Raw genomic sequence first — 18,286 nt, forward strand, 5'->3', positions numbered from 1 at the left:
CACAGAGTGTACTCTGCAGCCTTCATCACTTAGTAGACCTTGACATGTCTTCATGTACCAGAGTATTCAAACACTCCTGTCTGTCTCCCAGTCTCTCGGCCTCCCTCTTTCCTTCCCTTTATCCCTCCTTCTTTTTCATGTAGTGTTTGGGATACAGTTAAGAAAAAGCCTAACCACTGAGCTAAACTTCGCCTCCACATTCCCATTATATAGAAAATAGGAAGAAATAAGATAATGATATCATATATCTCATTAGGTGTACTTAGGATTAGATGAATCAAAGAGAACTGTGACATTAACTGTTGACAATATTGCATTTAAATGGTGTAAAGGAACAGTTTTAGTTTTATCACCATGAGAAGCCTAACTGGTATCTAGTTTGAGGTGACAAATGGTGCTAGCGAGTCTCCTGCCATGTATAGGATGAGCCTCTTGGGGAGGAATTATTAGGGCAAAACTTGAATAGTGTCAGGGTCAGGAAAGCTGGATATATCTCCCAAACACCTGGAAATCTCTTTGGAAATATGGGCATTATGGCACTCAGATAAAAAAAAAATGGAGGGGATTGTGACTGTTTCACTCTTTACCTAAATATTTTGAAGTCATGGAAACTCCATTTCTGTCCCTCTGCTGGAATATGCTGACTTCTTTGTCTGATGTTTTTAAAGAGCTTCAAAAAGCTGGACTTTCTGGGTCTTCCATTTCCAAAGTCTCTTACCACATGACATCACTAGGGGAAGTGGAGTTTTATTTGTTTTTATCCATTTTGTGTAACTTGAAAGCATCTTGAATTATTAAACCAGTTATTTTCCAGGCCTGCAAATGTTTTCAGTGTGTTGCCCTACATTTCCCTGAGTCAGCACATGGACTGATCTTAAAAGACCTCAGTGAGCCAGGGACCACTCCTTCTCACGTTGGCATGTTTCTTCTGGATTGATATTTGGGGTGTTCACGCAAAGCAGAAAAAGTATATGTTTCTCTCAGACACCATGAGACTTCTGCTCAGGACAAAAAGGTTTGCCACATTATTTTAGTCTAATAAGAGAAGAAAGGGGGAAGGATCCAGGCAGTCATGTAATATTTTCCCCGATGCCTTGGACTTAGTCTAGCCAGAAGCCAAACCATAGGGTTAAGCCTCTAACTCATATTTTATGGGAGACAAAGAGAAAATGCTTTGAATTACAATGTAAGAATTTTTGTTTTCTTCCCAGAGCCAAATGTTTTTAGAAGAGGCAGGGGGAGAAATGAGAAAGAAAGAAAAACTACTTTAGTTAAATTGAAAAACCATCAAAATATTGCCTTGTTGTGGCTGCACACACTTCTTCTGAGTCCCTCCACACAGAAGGCATTAGCAGGCATCACGCTCTTTGCTGACTGAACGAGATATCTGTGTCAAGAGCTTGAACGATACAGTCTTTTGCCCCACATTTCCTGAGTATATTATTGAAAATTATCAGACCTGTTTTGTTCATTACTAGGAAACTGAAAAATGACTTGCAAGAAAAGGCCACAAGGTGTTCTGTAGCTGGCACAGGCTGACTCCTAAACAGATGTCTCTTGAGCTCTTGAGTCTATCATTGAGGGTCTTAAGCCTTAGGGAAGTCATCATTCATAATAAACCCCTGGGAACTTCTACTAAAATCCACTGGCTCCCAAAGGATGGGATAGCTTGCTAGCTAAATGTGCTTGCTTTGGAAGTATTCTGGGCATATAATTTGCTTTCCAGGTGTAAATGTATGCACTTTTGGTTATGCTACTGATAGCGAGTCAAACTAAATAATGCTGCCTCCTCATGTCTATCTGACTACTAAATATTGAGTTCCAGCAATTATATCCCCAGAGGTCTGGGGAGGATGTGACTCAAGGGCCAACTGAGATTTCCAGATCCAGGGAGGCCCCTGGGATGCCCCAACTAATCAGCCTGCACTGAGCATAAGGGACCTCAGGCTGGGCCTCTTGCTGCATTACATATGGCAGCTGAGCTCTTACTCCTATTGACTGCTGGCTTTGTCATTTTTGTGTAAGACTCAACTGTGCAGCTCTTATTTCTCCCCTTATTCCTAGCAGCTCATTAATAACCCTTGTTCCCTTCTCCCCCACCTGACTTTGAAGAACCTGAATTCATTTAGGCTTTCATTAGGGGTAATTCTTTACCTGTCAGAGCCCAGCTGGACTGCATCGCTGAAGTGAGTCACTTCACTCTGCTTCTAGCAACTGGTTCCAAACAATTAAAGTAGAGGAGCACCTGTGTAAATAATGCAATATTCGGAGATAAGAAAATGATTAGGCAATAGAACCTGAGCTGAATTTGTTAAAAATAGTATTTCCCTCCCAGGGTGTTTTGCCCAGGCCTTTAAGCAGTTCTGGTCCCAAGAACAAGGTCAAGTTTTTTCCCACTGCTTCTCCATCTTGTTTGCTGGGAAAACTAAGCTAACTGCTGTCCCTAGATTTGAGTTTGCTTGCGAAAACTAAAATGTTAAGGAACTATCTTGCAGATAAGCTGAAAATAGAGTTATAAGGTAAACCATTAAAGAATAATTTTCTAAGGCCAAAATGTCTATATCAACAGATTGAAAATGGGAACTCCTTTGGACAATGGCCTTCGCCCTTGTTTGTATTGGGGACTTCTGTAGTGGTGGTTGAACAGTGAAAACAGCAAGAACTTTGTAATCAAAGAAGCCAGGTGTTTGAATTCCTAACATCACCTTTTGGGACTATGTGATGTGTGATACAATGTGAGACTCAAGTTCCAAGTCTGTAAGAAAGACTTATTTCTAACTCCACTTCCACGACAAACCACATGTCCAGCGGCAGGCCCTGTGCCTACTGGACAATACCCACACGTGAGTATGTCAGAAAACCCATTGGGAGGTTGAGTTTGTTTGTGTTTCAGGTTGCTCTTTGGTGAAGACCACTTCCCAGCTGTGTGAGGTGCCATGATGACGTGATTCTAAAATTCCCTCATCTCTCTTACTGGGCCCTATCCTGTTTAGGGACCTTCTTTTCTCCTATGCTGCAGACTCCTGTAGACTAACCATCAGAAAGACTTTGTCAGTCCTGTGGTTGGACACTGAAAAAAAAAATCTATCCTTCCTATCCATCTGTTGATGCAGTTTTGCTTTCAATGTAATGTGTCTGTTTAGCTGAAGGACATCCACAAAGTCATGCTTTTGGGACTTTTTTCTTTTCTTTCCTCCCCCCTCCCCCCCCCCGCCCCGCACCCACCTCCCTAATTTCCGTTGCCTGTGTGGATGTTATAGTTTTTGTTATTTGTTTTTGTTTTGCTTGTTTTTAATTTTATTATGTTCTTTTTTAAATGTAATTCTTTATTGATTCTTTGGGATTTTCACATCATGCACCCCAATCCTGCCACAACCCAGTCACTCCATATCCACTCCTCACTACAGCAGTATACCCCTCCCAAATTAATTAAAAGCAAAACAAAAAACCCAACTCACTCCTTTGTCTTTCCAACACCTCTTCATTCATCCTAGTGGCCGTCATTCTAGTGTCCAATCAACCCCGTCCACAAATTGTTCATTGCAATGAGTCATTGATCTGGGTGGTAGTTTGAATGTAATTGGTCCCCATAATCTCATAGGGAATGACACTATTAAGTGTGGCTTTGTTGGTGTGGGTATGACCTTGTTGGAGGAAGTGTGTCACTTTGGAGGTGGGTTTTGAGGTTTCCTATGCTTAGCATACTGCCCAATGGGTCAGTTTCCTTCCTGTTGTCTACAAGATGCAGGACTCTCAGCTACTACTCCAGCACCATGTCTGCCTGCATGCTGCCATGCTCCCTGTCATGATGATAATGAACTGAACTTCTGAAACTCTAAGCAAGGCATCCCAATTAAATGTTTTCTTTATAAGTGTTGCCATGGTCATGGTGTCTCTTTACAACAATAGAAACCCTAACCAAGACAGATTGGTTCAAGGCCTCTGGCACACCATCATCACAGGATCCTTGCAGAAACTCCTCTCCGATATCCTGCTGTAGCCCCAAGCCATGGAGATCCTGCAATTATTGGTCCACAGGACCAGTCTCTTCATCCACTTCAGCAGGTCATAGATGAGGTAGATATTAGGATGGGCCAACCCAAGGCCCAGGATGTGGGTCTCAGTGGTAGCTACTCTGGGATTTCCCTGCCTCAGGTGAGGGGCAGACTCAGCTCTCCAATGCCCTGGTGAGGGGCATGGCCATCTCTCCCGACGACAGGGGCAAATTCTCCCATGGGAGGCAGGGCCAGCTATCCCACTGAAGGGTGGGCCAGCTCAGTACAGCCCTCAGATTTCAACACACATGGTTCCTATGACCCCTGTGGTAAAAAAAGGCAATGGGCATCATCACAGACCCAGCTGAAGCAGGAGCATGGGCCCATAATGGCCTTCTGTAGTAGCTTGAGCCTGGAAGTCACCATGACCCTGATGGCATAACAGGCCACCCAGATCAGTATGGCCTCTGTGGCAGCAAGGCTCTTGGATACCAACATGGTCTCAGGTGGTTGTCTAGACCCTGGTAGTAAGAAGAGCCACATACATCAAGTCAGATCCTGGCTGCTACTGGATCACAGACCCAGACATGGACCACAGCAGCAGCCTAGGTCCAGATGATACCATGACCACTTGTGGAAGTGTAGGCCACACAGATCAGCATGGCCCCAGTGGTGGCATGGCTCTCAGATACCAATACAGTCACAGGTTGCAGCCCAGACCCTGGGCATCTGTGTGGCCTTTGGTGGTACCATGGCCTGGGCTTGGATGTCACCATGGCCTCAGGGGGCAGTGCAGGCCACACAGATTGGCATGGCACTCATGGCAGCAGCCCTTAGCCACCAACATGTTCCCAGGTGGCAAGCAAGACTACTGGCATCGGCATGATCTTTGACGGTAGCAGGAATCACAGACATGAACATTCTTTGTTCTTTTAAAGGTCAAAGCTTGTTCTTCTTCCTGCTTCAGTTTCTCCATGTTGAGTAGTGACAACTAATAAATGGTACTACTCAGAAAATTCAGTGAGTTAAGTGTTATTTGAACAGAGAAGCAGCCATAAAAACTTGGCTCTAGTTGTGGTTATTATTATTACTGGGAGAGATGTAGGCAGCCAACAATACAGCTGGTCTCTTGGAAAGAGCTAGTGTGTGTGACATAACAGTCAACCCTCAGTCAAGTGAAAAAAGTCACTATTAAACATGGTGTTCTCTTTATAAAAGTCAGACATGATTTGTATGAGGTTTAAAATAGTAGTTTATATTTGTGGCTTCTGAACAAGACAAAGAAAAGTGGGAAATCCTCTGTGGTGATGCTGAATTACTCCTATAGGAAAATTCAATGAGGTTTGGACCTTGAGTCTAAAATTAAATAGTCACTAGCTTGAAAATTCACAAGATTTATTCTCTGACTTCAAGTTGATGTATCTACAAGGCTAGGGAAGGGGAAATGAACGGAAAATGGTTGTAAAAAGTCAATATTTCTTTACTATCAGGTTTCAAATACATATGTTGAGACAGTAGAATGGAATATTGATGTGGGTAGACACATCACATTCTCCAGAACTGTTTACCTAGGTAGCCTTAAACCAGTCTGTGTAGTTACTTTAATCGTGTCTTTGTTTTTGGTGACCCCACTTTCTGATTTTCACTGTGCGATGTGATTATAAAGCATGAACAACCCTAAACAGTTAAGAAATTCCTGCAGACAAAGACGGCCTCTTTAGTTGAGACAGCAGATCTGCAGAAGACTGAGAAAGACGTTCTAAACACAAAACTTACAGATAAGAAACATCACCCGATTAAGCCTGAGCACTTTTACTTCCTAATTCTTTAAGCAAACTGATCAGTACTGAATGAAGAGATGGGTTGAGATGATTCTCACTGGAATAGAAAAGGCACTCTTAATGATTAAGCTTCTTACACATTTAAAACGTAAATTTACCCTAAGATTCCCCTCAAGTCATATTGAGTTCACTGAGTGATGAGCTGCCTTGTTTCTTTTAATGGCTGTATATCCCCAAGGGTGTTAAACAACTCGTGGTGCTGGAGTGCAGCTCTAATGTGCTTCTTCCCTGGGGCCTTATCACTTATCTAGCCTGTTGATTAACTTGTACATCAATATACTATGGTCCAATTGAGGAGCTGTATGTGTGATAAGCATGACAACAATAACCCCATAACATCTAAGCTGAGAAATGGATGGCATGTTGATGAATGCAAGCGCAGGCACTGAATTTCCAAGATGGGTTTTCTTTCAAAGCCAGAGTTAAACCCTCAAAGGTTCCTTTCCATGTATTTGTCAATGTGTGTGTGTGTTTTTTTAAATTTGTGCAGCTTTCCTAAATATTGGTTAGTTTCTGAGGAAATTGAAGAAGTTATTGTTCTAATTCTACCTTTTGAGCACTTTATAATTAATCTTAATTGTTTTTCCCAATCTGGTTTAAATAATCTGCCTGTACCTCTCACACCTCACTTCTAGGTCAATTTCCATTTAAGTCTGTGAGGTTGCAAACTCTCAGGCAGCTATTGATTCACAGTCTCCTTGCTAAAGGTTACTGACTTCATCCTTAGTGATGCTGTAAATCACATCTGATGCTATCCTCTTATTCCTTGTCAGTAGTTACAATGAACTTTTAGTTTCAGGCTGTTTAATGCGTTGACATCCATTCCACATCACTCTACAAAGACTTAAACTATTCCTGGAAACTATTGCTAGATTAACACACCTTTGACTAGTGGATCATAAATCAGATTTGTTTGTTTGGGTTTTTTGTTTGTTTGTTTTGGTTTTGCATCCTGACCAAACTGTTTGCCCTCCCTCCTCTCTTCCACTCCAGCCCCCATCCATGCTTTCTTTTCTTTTTCTCTTCAGAAAAGGCCTTCAGTGGATATAAGCCAGCCATGATATATCAAGTTGCAATGAGACTAGGAACCTCTTCTTCTGTTAAGCCTGGACAAAGCAATCTGGTAGGAGGAAATGGTCCCAAAAGCAGGCAACAGAATCAGAGACAGTTCCTGCTCCCACTATTAGGAGTTCCATAAGAAGACCAAGCTACACAACTGTAACATATGTGTAGAGGGCCTAGATCAGTCCCATACAGGCTCCCTGGTTTTTGGTTCAGTTTCTTGTCAGCCTCTATGAGCCATGATTAGTTGGTTATGTAGGTTTTCTCATGCTGCCAAAGACTTCATTGGCTCCTACAACTCTTCCTTCCCCTCTTCTGCAGGATTCCCCAGCTTTGTCTAATGTTAAATTGTGGGTCTCTCCCTAAAAGAGACAAACTTTGTCCCCTGGAGAAGGGGAAAGGGTCACCATCCCCTGAGCAAATTGAGAACATGGGAAGACAGGGGAGGAAGCTACGAGAGTGAGAAGGGAAGAAAAGGAAGGATGCAGAGGTCATGGGGAAGCAGAAAGGTTGAGTCAGGTGCAGATTAGAAGAAAGGACATATGACAGGTAGGGTTTTAGTTGGGGGGTGGTAGGGGAGGAAGGGAGGGAGAAGGGAACTGGGATTGTCATGTAATTCAATCTTGTTTGTAATTCAAATATATAAAAAATAAAAAACAAAAAAATTGTGGGTCTCTGCATCTGTTTCCATCAGTTGCTGGATAAAACATCTCTAATGATAGCTGGGTTAGGTTCTAATCTACGAGCATAGCAGAATATCATTAGGAATCATTTCATTGACTTTTTAAATTCTTTTATGATTTTTGCTGGTCATGGGTCTCTGGGCTATGGGGACCTCATGAAACTGAAAAGCTTCTGTAAGGCAAAAGACACTGTTAAATGGACAAAATGGCAGCCTACAGAATAAGAAAAGAGCTCCACCAACCTCATATCTGACAGAGGGCTGGAATCTAAAACATATAAATAACTCAAGAACTTAGACATCGAAACAACAACAAAAAACCCAACCCAACAAATAATCCAATTTGAAAATGGGGTACAGATCTAAACAGAATTCTCAACAAAGGAATCTCAAATGGCTGAGAAACACTTAAAGAAATGTTCAAAATCCTTAGCCATCAGGAAAATGCAAATCAAAACAACACTGAGATTCCATCTTATACCTATCAGAATGACTGATTAAAAAAAAAAAACACAAGTGACAGCTCATGCTTGTGAGGATGTGGAGCAAGGAGAACACTCCTACACTGCTGATGGGAGTGCAAATTTGTGCAGCCACTTTGGAAACCAATATGGTAGTTTCTCAGAAAATTGATCTACCTAAAGACGCAGCTGTACACTCATGGCATATACCCAAAGGAACCTCCATCACACCACGGGGACACTTACTCAACTATATTCATAGCAGCTTTATTCATAGTAGTCCAGCCAGGGTGACATATTGAGACATTGCCTCAAAATAGATAGATAGATAGATAGATAGATAGATAGATAGATAGATAGATAGACATGAATAAACAATGAAAGGTATAGGATACCAAAGATATATAGGTAGAAAGTGACCATAACTTTTCCCTAAATGTGTATGAACATACATATATAATCAATTTCATTGAAACCTAGTTTATACAGGAAAAAATAATGTATTTATCTTAAGGTATAATTCAATGAAGTTTTATTATTTTTAGATAGTGTTCAAAATAATGTGTTCCATTATGACCTTTTTGTTCATTGATATTGTACTTTGTTCATCCTCTCACTGGTCCCCTGGTTCCTTTTCTCCCTTAAAGTGTCCTACTTCAGTTTTCATGCTGTGTGTGTGTGTGTGTGTGTGTGTGTGTGTGTGTGTGTGTGTGTGTGTGTTTAAATTTAGATTCTGTATTTGACAGAAGATACAGTATTTTGTCTTTCTTTCCCCATTGCCCTCTCTGGTGTCCCTCTCACCTTCTCTTTTGGGTCTTTATTTCAACCTAAATTTCATATATGTTATGCAATGTAATATTTGTCTCTCTGAGTCTAGCTCATTGGTTAACATGATGATCTCCAGTTACATCCATTTTCCTGAAAATGACACAATTTCTGATCTTCCTTATATCTAAATAAATTGCATTATGTGGACATATAGTATGTTTTATCAGTTCATTTGATGATGGGCATCTAGGCAATTTCTATGTCTTAGCTATTATGAATAAACATGAACATGAAAATACCTTTGTAATATTTTGACCTATACCTGGGAGTGCTATAGCTGGACCACATAGCAGTTCTGTTTTCAGTTTTTGGAAGGATCTTCATTTCCACAGTGGCTACACCCATTAGCAATACCAGGGATGCATAAGGCTGCCCCATTCCAAACATCCTTGACAGCATTTATTGTCCTTTGTTTCCTTGATGATAACCATTCTGACTGGGATACAATGGACTCTCCATTAATTGTCCTTTGTGTGTGTGAGGGGAGGTCTTTTTTACTGATTTCATTACATGTGTATAATGTTTTCATCAAGTCTATCCCCACATTTCTTCCCTTATAATTCCTTCCCTATTTCTACCAACACCAAGATCTGACATCCTCACATAGACATACATGCAGGCAAAATACCAATGCAAATAAAATAAAAATAAACAAACAAAAAATATTGGCAGACTTCTATCCAAATTTTTAAAAAGGAGAAAGAAGATCCAAATGAATAAAATTAGAGATGATAAGGGAGACATTGTAACTGACACTGAGGAAATTAAGAGAATCCTAAGAACACACTTTCAAAATCTATATTCAACTAAATTGGAAAAGTCTAAAAGAAGTAGATAAATTTCTATATGCATGTACTTATCAAAATTAAGTCTATATGAAGTTAATAATTTAAGCAAACCCATCAAAACCAATGATTTAAAACTGCCACTACTAAAATGAATCTAAGACCAAACGTAGACTGCCTATTTAATAGCGGCAAATACATGAAGAAAGAAACTGGAAACAACCCAAGTAGTTTTGACTCATGATCCTTCATGGCTAATGATGTTGAACAATAGGGTCGCAATCAAACTCCAAGCTTGCCTCACATGGCTAATTTCCATAACGCAGTTTCTCTGGCACCCATTCTCTGCCCTCTAAGGCTGGAATTATAGGTGGCTGCCTGATATTTACATAGGTTCTTGGGAGCCACAATGTGGGTGCTGGGAAATGAACCCAGGTCCTCTGCAAGATCAGTTGGTGCTTTTAGCCTCTGAGCCATCTCTCGAAATACATAGGTTCTTGGCCTCTGAACTCCTGCCCTTGTGTTTGTGAAGTATGCACTTTAACCAGCCATTAAATCTATTTTTACTAGTTTGGGTCCTCAGATGTCTTTCCTGCTCAAGTTCATAAAGTTTTATAGTTTTGGGTTTTATGATTTGTTTGTAGTGTATATTGTGTATGGTAAGAGTAAAACTGATAGTTTTCATTACATGTTTCATTTTTATAACATTGATGCTTGGAAAGAGCACATTATGCTGTTTGTGTTCCATTCAGGGTAATTGAGGTCTGTGATAATGAATTGCTGTTGCAGGTTTTCTGTGCATTTTTCTAATTGTTTAACATAGGTGAGTTCTTCAGTGTAAGTTTGTATCTATGGCAGGAAGCAGAGCAAGGACGTTTCTTGAATGCACAAAAAGGGATAAGTGGTGCCAAAAGGGCCTCCAGTTAAATGAAATGCCACTTTGGAGCTAATCCAGTCCCTTTGAAAATATTAGTCACAATCAGGTTTTCGGAAAACCAATAGGGATGACTCTTTCTCAGATAGAAATTGGTTTTTGTTGATTTGTTAATATGTGTTTCATTTGAATTATAATTAAAGTATCTTTGTTCACTGACCCATAACAAAACTTATTTGAAAAGTAAATTCTTCAGTAGTATCCTAATTGGAATAATGAAAGCAATTCAGTTTTCCCAGCAAACGTTAAATTAACAAGAAACTCTTTATAAAGCAGCAGATATGTTTGGACAAATGATGTGCTCTTTTGTTCACTGGGACCATCTTTCTACACTTGGCCATGCTGGAACAGCTCTCACGCTCACAGAATGGAGAACCAATGTGAGTGGTGTGATACAAAATGGAACTGTTACTTATTATTTGTACTTTTCGAGCCATTAACATTTCATCTAGGATGATCATAGAAAATGCCCAGTCAAGATTCTTTCTCACCAAGGACTTACTAATGATAAGCATTTCTTCAGAGCTGATATTGAAACAGCAAATAGAAAACACACATACATACAATTTTTTTTTGGAGTTTTCATTCTAGTGGTCAATCTTTCTTTGATTCCCATGTCCAGTTTCATGTTATCTAATGGCCTAGTGATGACCAAAGATACTTTCTGGTTACCTATTCACAAATTATCCCTAAACACTTAAAGATTTCTCTACAAATAATTTCATAACCATCTCACTGTAACTCCTGGAAACACCCTAAGTTACTTCATGCTTCCTACTGAGGCCATTTATTATACTTATAGGCAGTAGTTGTAATGTAAAGGGCTCACTTTTTACAAGAAAGTGCCCACAGTGCACGCAACCACATAACCTCCAATCTTTCCAGAGCGCTGCAATGTGCCTTTGTTGGGTGGGTACTTTGTGGGATGGGTACTTCTTCCTTTCAGCTTTATGTTCACCTTCTTGCTTTACATTTATTTTTATTTTTTCAATGTCTTGGCAATTATTTCCTCAAAGGGTCAGTGTCTGTATCCCTATGCCTGCTCAGCTTCGTGAAGATCTGGAAGCTCTTCCCCCTTGAGCCCTCTGGTATAAAGAAAAGACTATTCTGACATTCCAGTCTTGAAAGGTGACTCTCTTTCTGAGACTCTCAATGCTTTTCACAGGCACAGCCACCCCCAGAGAGGCTGCAAGGAGAGGATGGAAGAAATCCTCAAAAATGTGTTTGGGCACACTTGGCTTTCCCTTTTGACTTGTGATCGGTGGAATTAGTGAAGACTACTATGAACTCATGGAATTTTCAGCCTTTAGAATCCCCAGATGGCTCCAAGTTGTCTTTGAAGTGTTCTTATTTTACAGTGTGTGTTTTTCCTTAGAGAAGGAGAAAAACAGAGTGGGTCTTGTGAGAGGCATGACTGAGACTTGAGGTTAGTTCTTTATTGTGAATCCACTATATCCCAGTCATTCTGTTATTGTTTTGACCTGAAAAACAAACCAACAAAAACCAAATGAGAAAGTTGGATCTTTTGGAAAGCACTTAGTTTTCTAAAGCAGAGTCAAGATCCAGTTCTGATTGATACTAATCATGTTTTTCTGTAGTAAGATTATTGATATTAATATTGAAGTAAAAATCACAAACACAAAAATGTGTAGAATTTAATGTAGGCTTTTCCCTGATACATTCATTTCATAGCTGAACAAACTGAGCCAAATTAACTGTCAATATGATGAGAACTCCAGCTCTTTGAATTTTATTTATTATACACACACACACACCACATGCACATGAACAAATACAGAAATCATTCTTCTTTGGGTTGGATAAGATTGCTTAATTAAAACCGAGAGGATCAAACCTTGCAAAGAATTCTAAGGGCCAAGTGATACTTAATTGCAAAGATACTTAATTTCATTTTAGTCAGCCAATATCTACTTCAATACTAAATTATTATCTGCTCTGCATCTTGGCTACTCAGATATTCCAAATAAACCAGAGGAAAATAAATGATAAAATTCCATCTCAAACTCAAGGAGAGTTTTTGGTCTGTATAGATTAACCATGACATCAAGAAAATGGTGCAGATGGGCAGCAGGTGAAAATACAAAATGTCTCTTTAATCAAACAGTCCTGTTAAAATTGCTATTTGAAAATTTAAAAAAATAGTCTAATTAGAGGAGGCATAGTCATGGAAGACAGGCGTGCTTCAGTCACTGACTGCAAATGCAATTATGTATAATTCCCATGAGGCCACCTAATAGGAGGAGGTGTATCAAGCATGGCTAACAAGGGAAGCTAATCATGGTAACTTCTTTTCAATATTTCCCTTGGCTAAACCTATTTAGCAGAGTTGCTGCAAGAACTGAGACTCATTGGCTCTAGTTTCCTTCCTCTCCTCTCCACACCAAGTATCTCTCAGCCAGCCCCCTTCACCCTTTGATGGAGAATTAGGAAGCCATGAAGTAGCCAAAAGCTGTGGGAGGTAGAAGAAGGAAGGAAAGTTGGCCAAAAACCTTGAAAAATGCAAGCTATTTTTATGTATGCAAAATGGAAATTGCATATTCATATTTTTATATCAGTATTTTGATCACATGTACATGTGCAACAATGCCTTCTCAAATACAATTTATTAGATCCCTATGTACAAGTTAAAAAGAAATGCAGCTTTCTTTTCAAATATTAAAATGTATAAATATGGTGGACATTTCCTTTTGATCTTTATTGTGAAAATTCAGATCAGTTTTTTCAACAGGAACTCTGCCATCTAGACCCTTGCTTATTACACCAAAATGTCCAGTTTTGATGTTTGCATAGAAATTTAGCCAGGGAAAATGACTATGTTCCTTTCTTGTACAGTAGTAATTGACTTCCTCTGAAGCCCAGCAGCACGCACATCCAGCCACAGTGACCAATTCATTGCCTTAGCTGCAAGTATTGCCAACAGATGTTCTCAGTTGTGCGGAGAGACACTCAGAGCTGCCTCCTCCTCCTCCTGGAGTCAAGTACATCCAAAGACTGACCCACTTTCAGTTGATGACCATGCACTGGCTCAAGTTCATTACCACCCTACACATACCCCACTGGGATGGCCTAAGTTGTCACAGGCTTGTGGGGTGACTGAGTCTACTCCTGGTTCTATGGCACAGCTCTTGTCCCCAGCCCAATCCTGCCTCTTCAGATGTTGACCTTAAGAACTTTCTTAATAAACATGCTGAACAATTTAATCTTGTAGTCCACTTTCTAAAGCAGCTTGGTCACTTTGTTTGTTTGTTTGTTTGTTTGTTTGTTTATATTTTTTTCCATTCAGTAGAGTGCCTTGTAAGGCCTATCCACTAAGAAATGCATATATATCTTTTAATTTTGGAATGTTTATGTCAGAATTGGGAGATTTTCTGTTTTTCTTTCTCCCTAACCCTGTGTATAAACTACATTGTGACTAGATGCCGCTGAGTTCCCAAGTTCTGTTCAGTGGATTGTGGAGGGAAGAGATGGGTGACATTTTCTGGCCTGATCTATCAAATACTAATGAAGGCTCCAGCATCCCTTCTTCTGCCCTGTTCAGCAGATTGGCTGAAAGGACCTAGAAGACGTGTCCAAAGTCTGGAAAATAACAGAGGTAGAAGATGAAAAGAAGGTGGACCAATTAAACCAGGACAGACTGTGACTCTCTTGAATTATTTAAGGGTATTTCTTATAGAAATTAGCCTTATCTACTTATTTATTTCTGTAGTACATATGGTAGGCATTTTCTTCTATCCCCTTAAAAGTTAAATAACTCATTGCTTCTTGTATATTACAAACCACACTTCCTAGGGTATTTTATCTTGCCTTGTTAGTTACAAGTGTTTTTCTCTGATGTAAGTTCAGAGAAGTGAAACTGCTAGGTCGTTCTTGAGATATACCAAGGTTAAAACTCAATAAATATTTTCACACAATTTTCCAAGGCAATTATATCAATTATATATCCTATAGGAGTATAGTAGAACAGCTTTCTCTTGCATTTTATGAACATGGCACAGGCAAGGTACAGTGCCGAGCATTTTACCTATATGAAACTATTTGAGCCTTGCCAAAGCCTCTGATGTGTCACCTTCTATTGTTTATTTCTGCTTTCTAGATGACTAAATTGAAGTCATGTCAATTTAATGAAATAGCAAAGATACATCCTGAGGCTTAGGGCTAGCTCTCTCTTTAGTTATGCTGTATTACTAATGAGTAACACTCATTCAGAGTCCAAGGCTGTCAGATTATTTTATCAAATTATACTGTATCTCATTTTTATGGGGCTGGCATGGTTATGAATATATATTTCTCATGAATGCCCCAGGTATATTTTCATAGGCAGAAACACATTCAGGAAAGTTAAACCTTTTCTCCCAGCTTTCAGAAAAAAATAAAACCATAGAGGTCTATAAATTGTTTAAAAGTTTAAAACAATGAATAAAACACAACCAGCAATAAAATCTGCATCTGGGCATCTATTGTCAAAGCAGCTGTAATCACTTGGCCACATCACAGCTTGCTCAGTGTTTCTCCCCAAACTTCCTTTGTCCTCACACTGAACATCATACAGGGGAGGGCTGTGTGAGTCTCAGGCAAGATGGAATTTGGCCCAGCTATTTTCAAAGGTTACACTAGAAACTCAAAAAGCCTAAAAGGGTTGTTGTGAAAACTGTCTTTGAAACCTCCATGTTATGGCATGTGTCTGTTCCAAGAACTATGGTGAGGGTAAGATGGATAATACACAACACAAAAATTCTTAGGCCCATACCAGAGGCGCAAGAACATATTTAACTTCTCAAATTTCTCCCATTTTTGTGGTTTTTGAGGTTACAATAGAATTCAAACCTCTCTGGGTACAAGGTCATGATATCTTGAGAAACTATGACTTCCTATGGCAGTGAAAGGAGGTTTTGATTTTCTTATTAAATGTTGATAATTTGATGAAATAGTTTTTACCAACTGTAAGTGAATTAAGATTAGACTTTGTTAACATACACAGGGATTGATACAATGGAAATAAAACATAGGCAGTGAGTCTATTTGAGGTTGCCTTTGCTTTATCATTTCAGAAAATCAGAGTTCCTGTGTCTTCTGTGCCCTCCTGGAGCAAGAGGGCACAGAAGGAAAAAATGGGTTAAATGGGCATATAATTGTTAGTGTATTTAAGTTTGATCTCAGCATCCAAGCTACTATCCTTTCTGGGATGGCATGTATTTATTCATTAAACCAAGAGCTATTGTGTTGACTTTGTGAAAGGGTTAGACATTTGCTCTACAATGCAATGGGGAGATTTTGAAATTCATTAGTAAGACCAATTCATAAGCAAGTCTCTATAAACTGAAACAGCTGCAAATAAGATAGTAACTGGCTATACTAATCAAGAGTGACAGGTAGCCTATGTAGACAAGGTTCTCCAGGTCCATACAAGTGAAAGGTCATGGACTACACTAACTTCTCATGAGAAACAAGGACAGAGAAGGGTTGGATGCTCTAGCATCCTGCAGAAATCATTCAGGATATCATTGAGGATACTTAGGATCATTGTGGACTAAATGATCCCAGACAATGGAATGTCACTGAAGAGTTTTGAGCAAGGAGACAATGAGGTGTGATTCGCTTTTCAGAAACCTATTCCAACTGTAATGCATATACTCCATGTAGAGGATGGGATGAAAGAGAAAGAGTGGGAGAAAGCAGGAGATAAGCAATCTTTAAAAAGTGAGAAACAAAAGCAGAGTGTATTTATTCGTCAGTTCCTTTGTCATTGCTGAACTCTTTTGGAACTCTGTCCAAACTGACATGAATGTGCAATGTTTGAATCCATGTAGCATGGATTCCATTAAGTATGCTTGGTAAATTACAGGCAGGCTAGAAGGAAATTTTAAAGTTTGTGAATTGTTTAAGGCCACAGGAATCCAAAGTATCTCTGTCTGTGATTATACCAGTGTGCAAAATATTTGAATATCTGGGTTTGGACCATTGTTTGCATGTGATGCTGAAGGTCATCATGATAGTGGGCCCCTCTGACAGAAGTGTTAAGAGATGCTCTTGGCTTTGGGCCAGATGCCATTTAATGGAGAAGGCAGGCAGTATCATCTATAGTGAGTTTTTATTTATTATTCTGTGCTTATGTTCATAGAATATATGAATAGAAAGGGAGGCATGGCATCTGTTGCCTAGTGGCCATGTTAGAAGAGTTAAGATCCTCCATGGAAAAAGCTCTATTGGAGAGTTTTGACTGGCTTTCATGTGTTCCACTGTTTGTAGATGTCATGCACCACATGGAAACATTGACAGAGCTATGTTGCACTGATTTCTTTTTTCAGTATTTCACAGTCCTCCATAGATACCTGTGAGGTTGCCTAGGTTTATCCATGGATTTGCTGTTCTGGAGAAAGTGGGGCATTGAAAGTTCCACATTGCCTCCATGGTCTTGACAAGTGCCACTGAACCCCATTTTGAGATCTGTGACTGTAAATTTCAGATGAAGCCAGTTGCTTCTTTAAAACGTTACAGTAACCTAGAGGGACAAACACCATTTGTCATTTCTTATTTGTGGATACTAGCTCTGAGTCTTTGGATTTGGATATTTAACCAGAAATAACCCCCAAAACCAGTAAAGTAGAAAGGAACCATGGGTGAGCAGGAAGAGGGATTGTAGAACATAGGTGGATGGGAAAATGGGGAGGGCTTTAACTGAGGAAGGGCTTGAAGGGAAAGGGAGTGAATAACACAAAGTGTATTTGGAAAACTCATAGGGAAACATTATATTTTATAAGCATACTTAAAATACATGCATGTATATACATATACAAACAAATGTGTATATGTACAAGCACATGTGTATATACTAAATGTTGTCGAATTGGACTGAATGTCCCTCCAACAGGAAGTTATGCCTGATACTGTAAACATAGTCAACATCCCATGGCTAGAGAGAGGTCAAGACCCTGAAGGAGAAGCTTCTATCACCAATTTCCTAGAGCAGCATAATTTCTAACTGTGTTCTAAATACTCAGCAACAAATATGTGTAACTCTCAACCTCATCAAAGAAGATTCTTTCTGAAAGAGAGGCTACTACAGAGACCCATAACTGGACAAAATGCAGCAAATAAATGACTGTGGGGTATCCAACCCCAATTGACATTTCTACAATGCAACCCCCAACCCCAATTGACACTTCTACAGTGCAACTTCATACCTAAATGTCAAGGGAATTTGTGAAAGAAGGGGAAGAATGACTGATTGTAGGGCCAAAGGATAAAGACGCCTGCTACATCCATGAAATCCCAACAATATGGCTGCCTATATACTAGTTGGCATGCTAACATGGACAGGGGAGAATTCACAAGGTCCCACACATAGATGAAGAGCTGCAAGGAATCAATGGCTACTGAGAAATGGAGAAACTTTTCTCTAGGGACAAGCTTCCTGATATCCAATACAATCCCAGGATGGCTATACATGGATACATATATATGAATACATATGTAACAATAATACCTAAAGAGAAAGAAGATTTCTGAAGGGGTGGACATGAATGACGTCAAAGAAACAACATGCAAAGCTGTCCTTTGGTCTCCATATGCAAGTGCACACATATGTATGTGCACCCCCACACGTGTACTTGCACACACCCTTGCACACACAAAGTTAATCTAATTTTTCCCCTTAGTTGTGGCTTGGGTCTTCCATTA

This window comes from Cricetulus griseus, chromosome 8, assembly GCF_003668045.3.
Source record: "Cricetulus griseus strain 17A/GY chromosome 8, alternate assembly CriGri-PICRH-1.0, whole genome shotgun sequence".
NCBI classification, from domain to species: domain Eukaryota; kingdom Metazoa; phylum Chordata; class Mammalia; order Rodentia; family Cricetidae; genus Cricetulus; species Cricetulus griseus.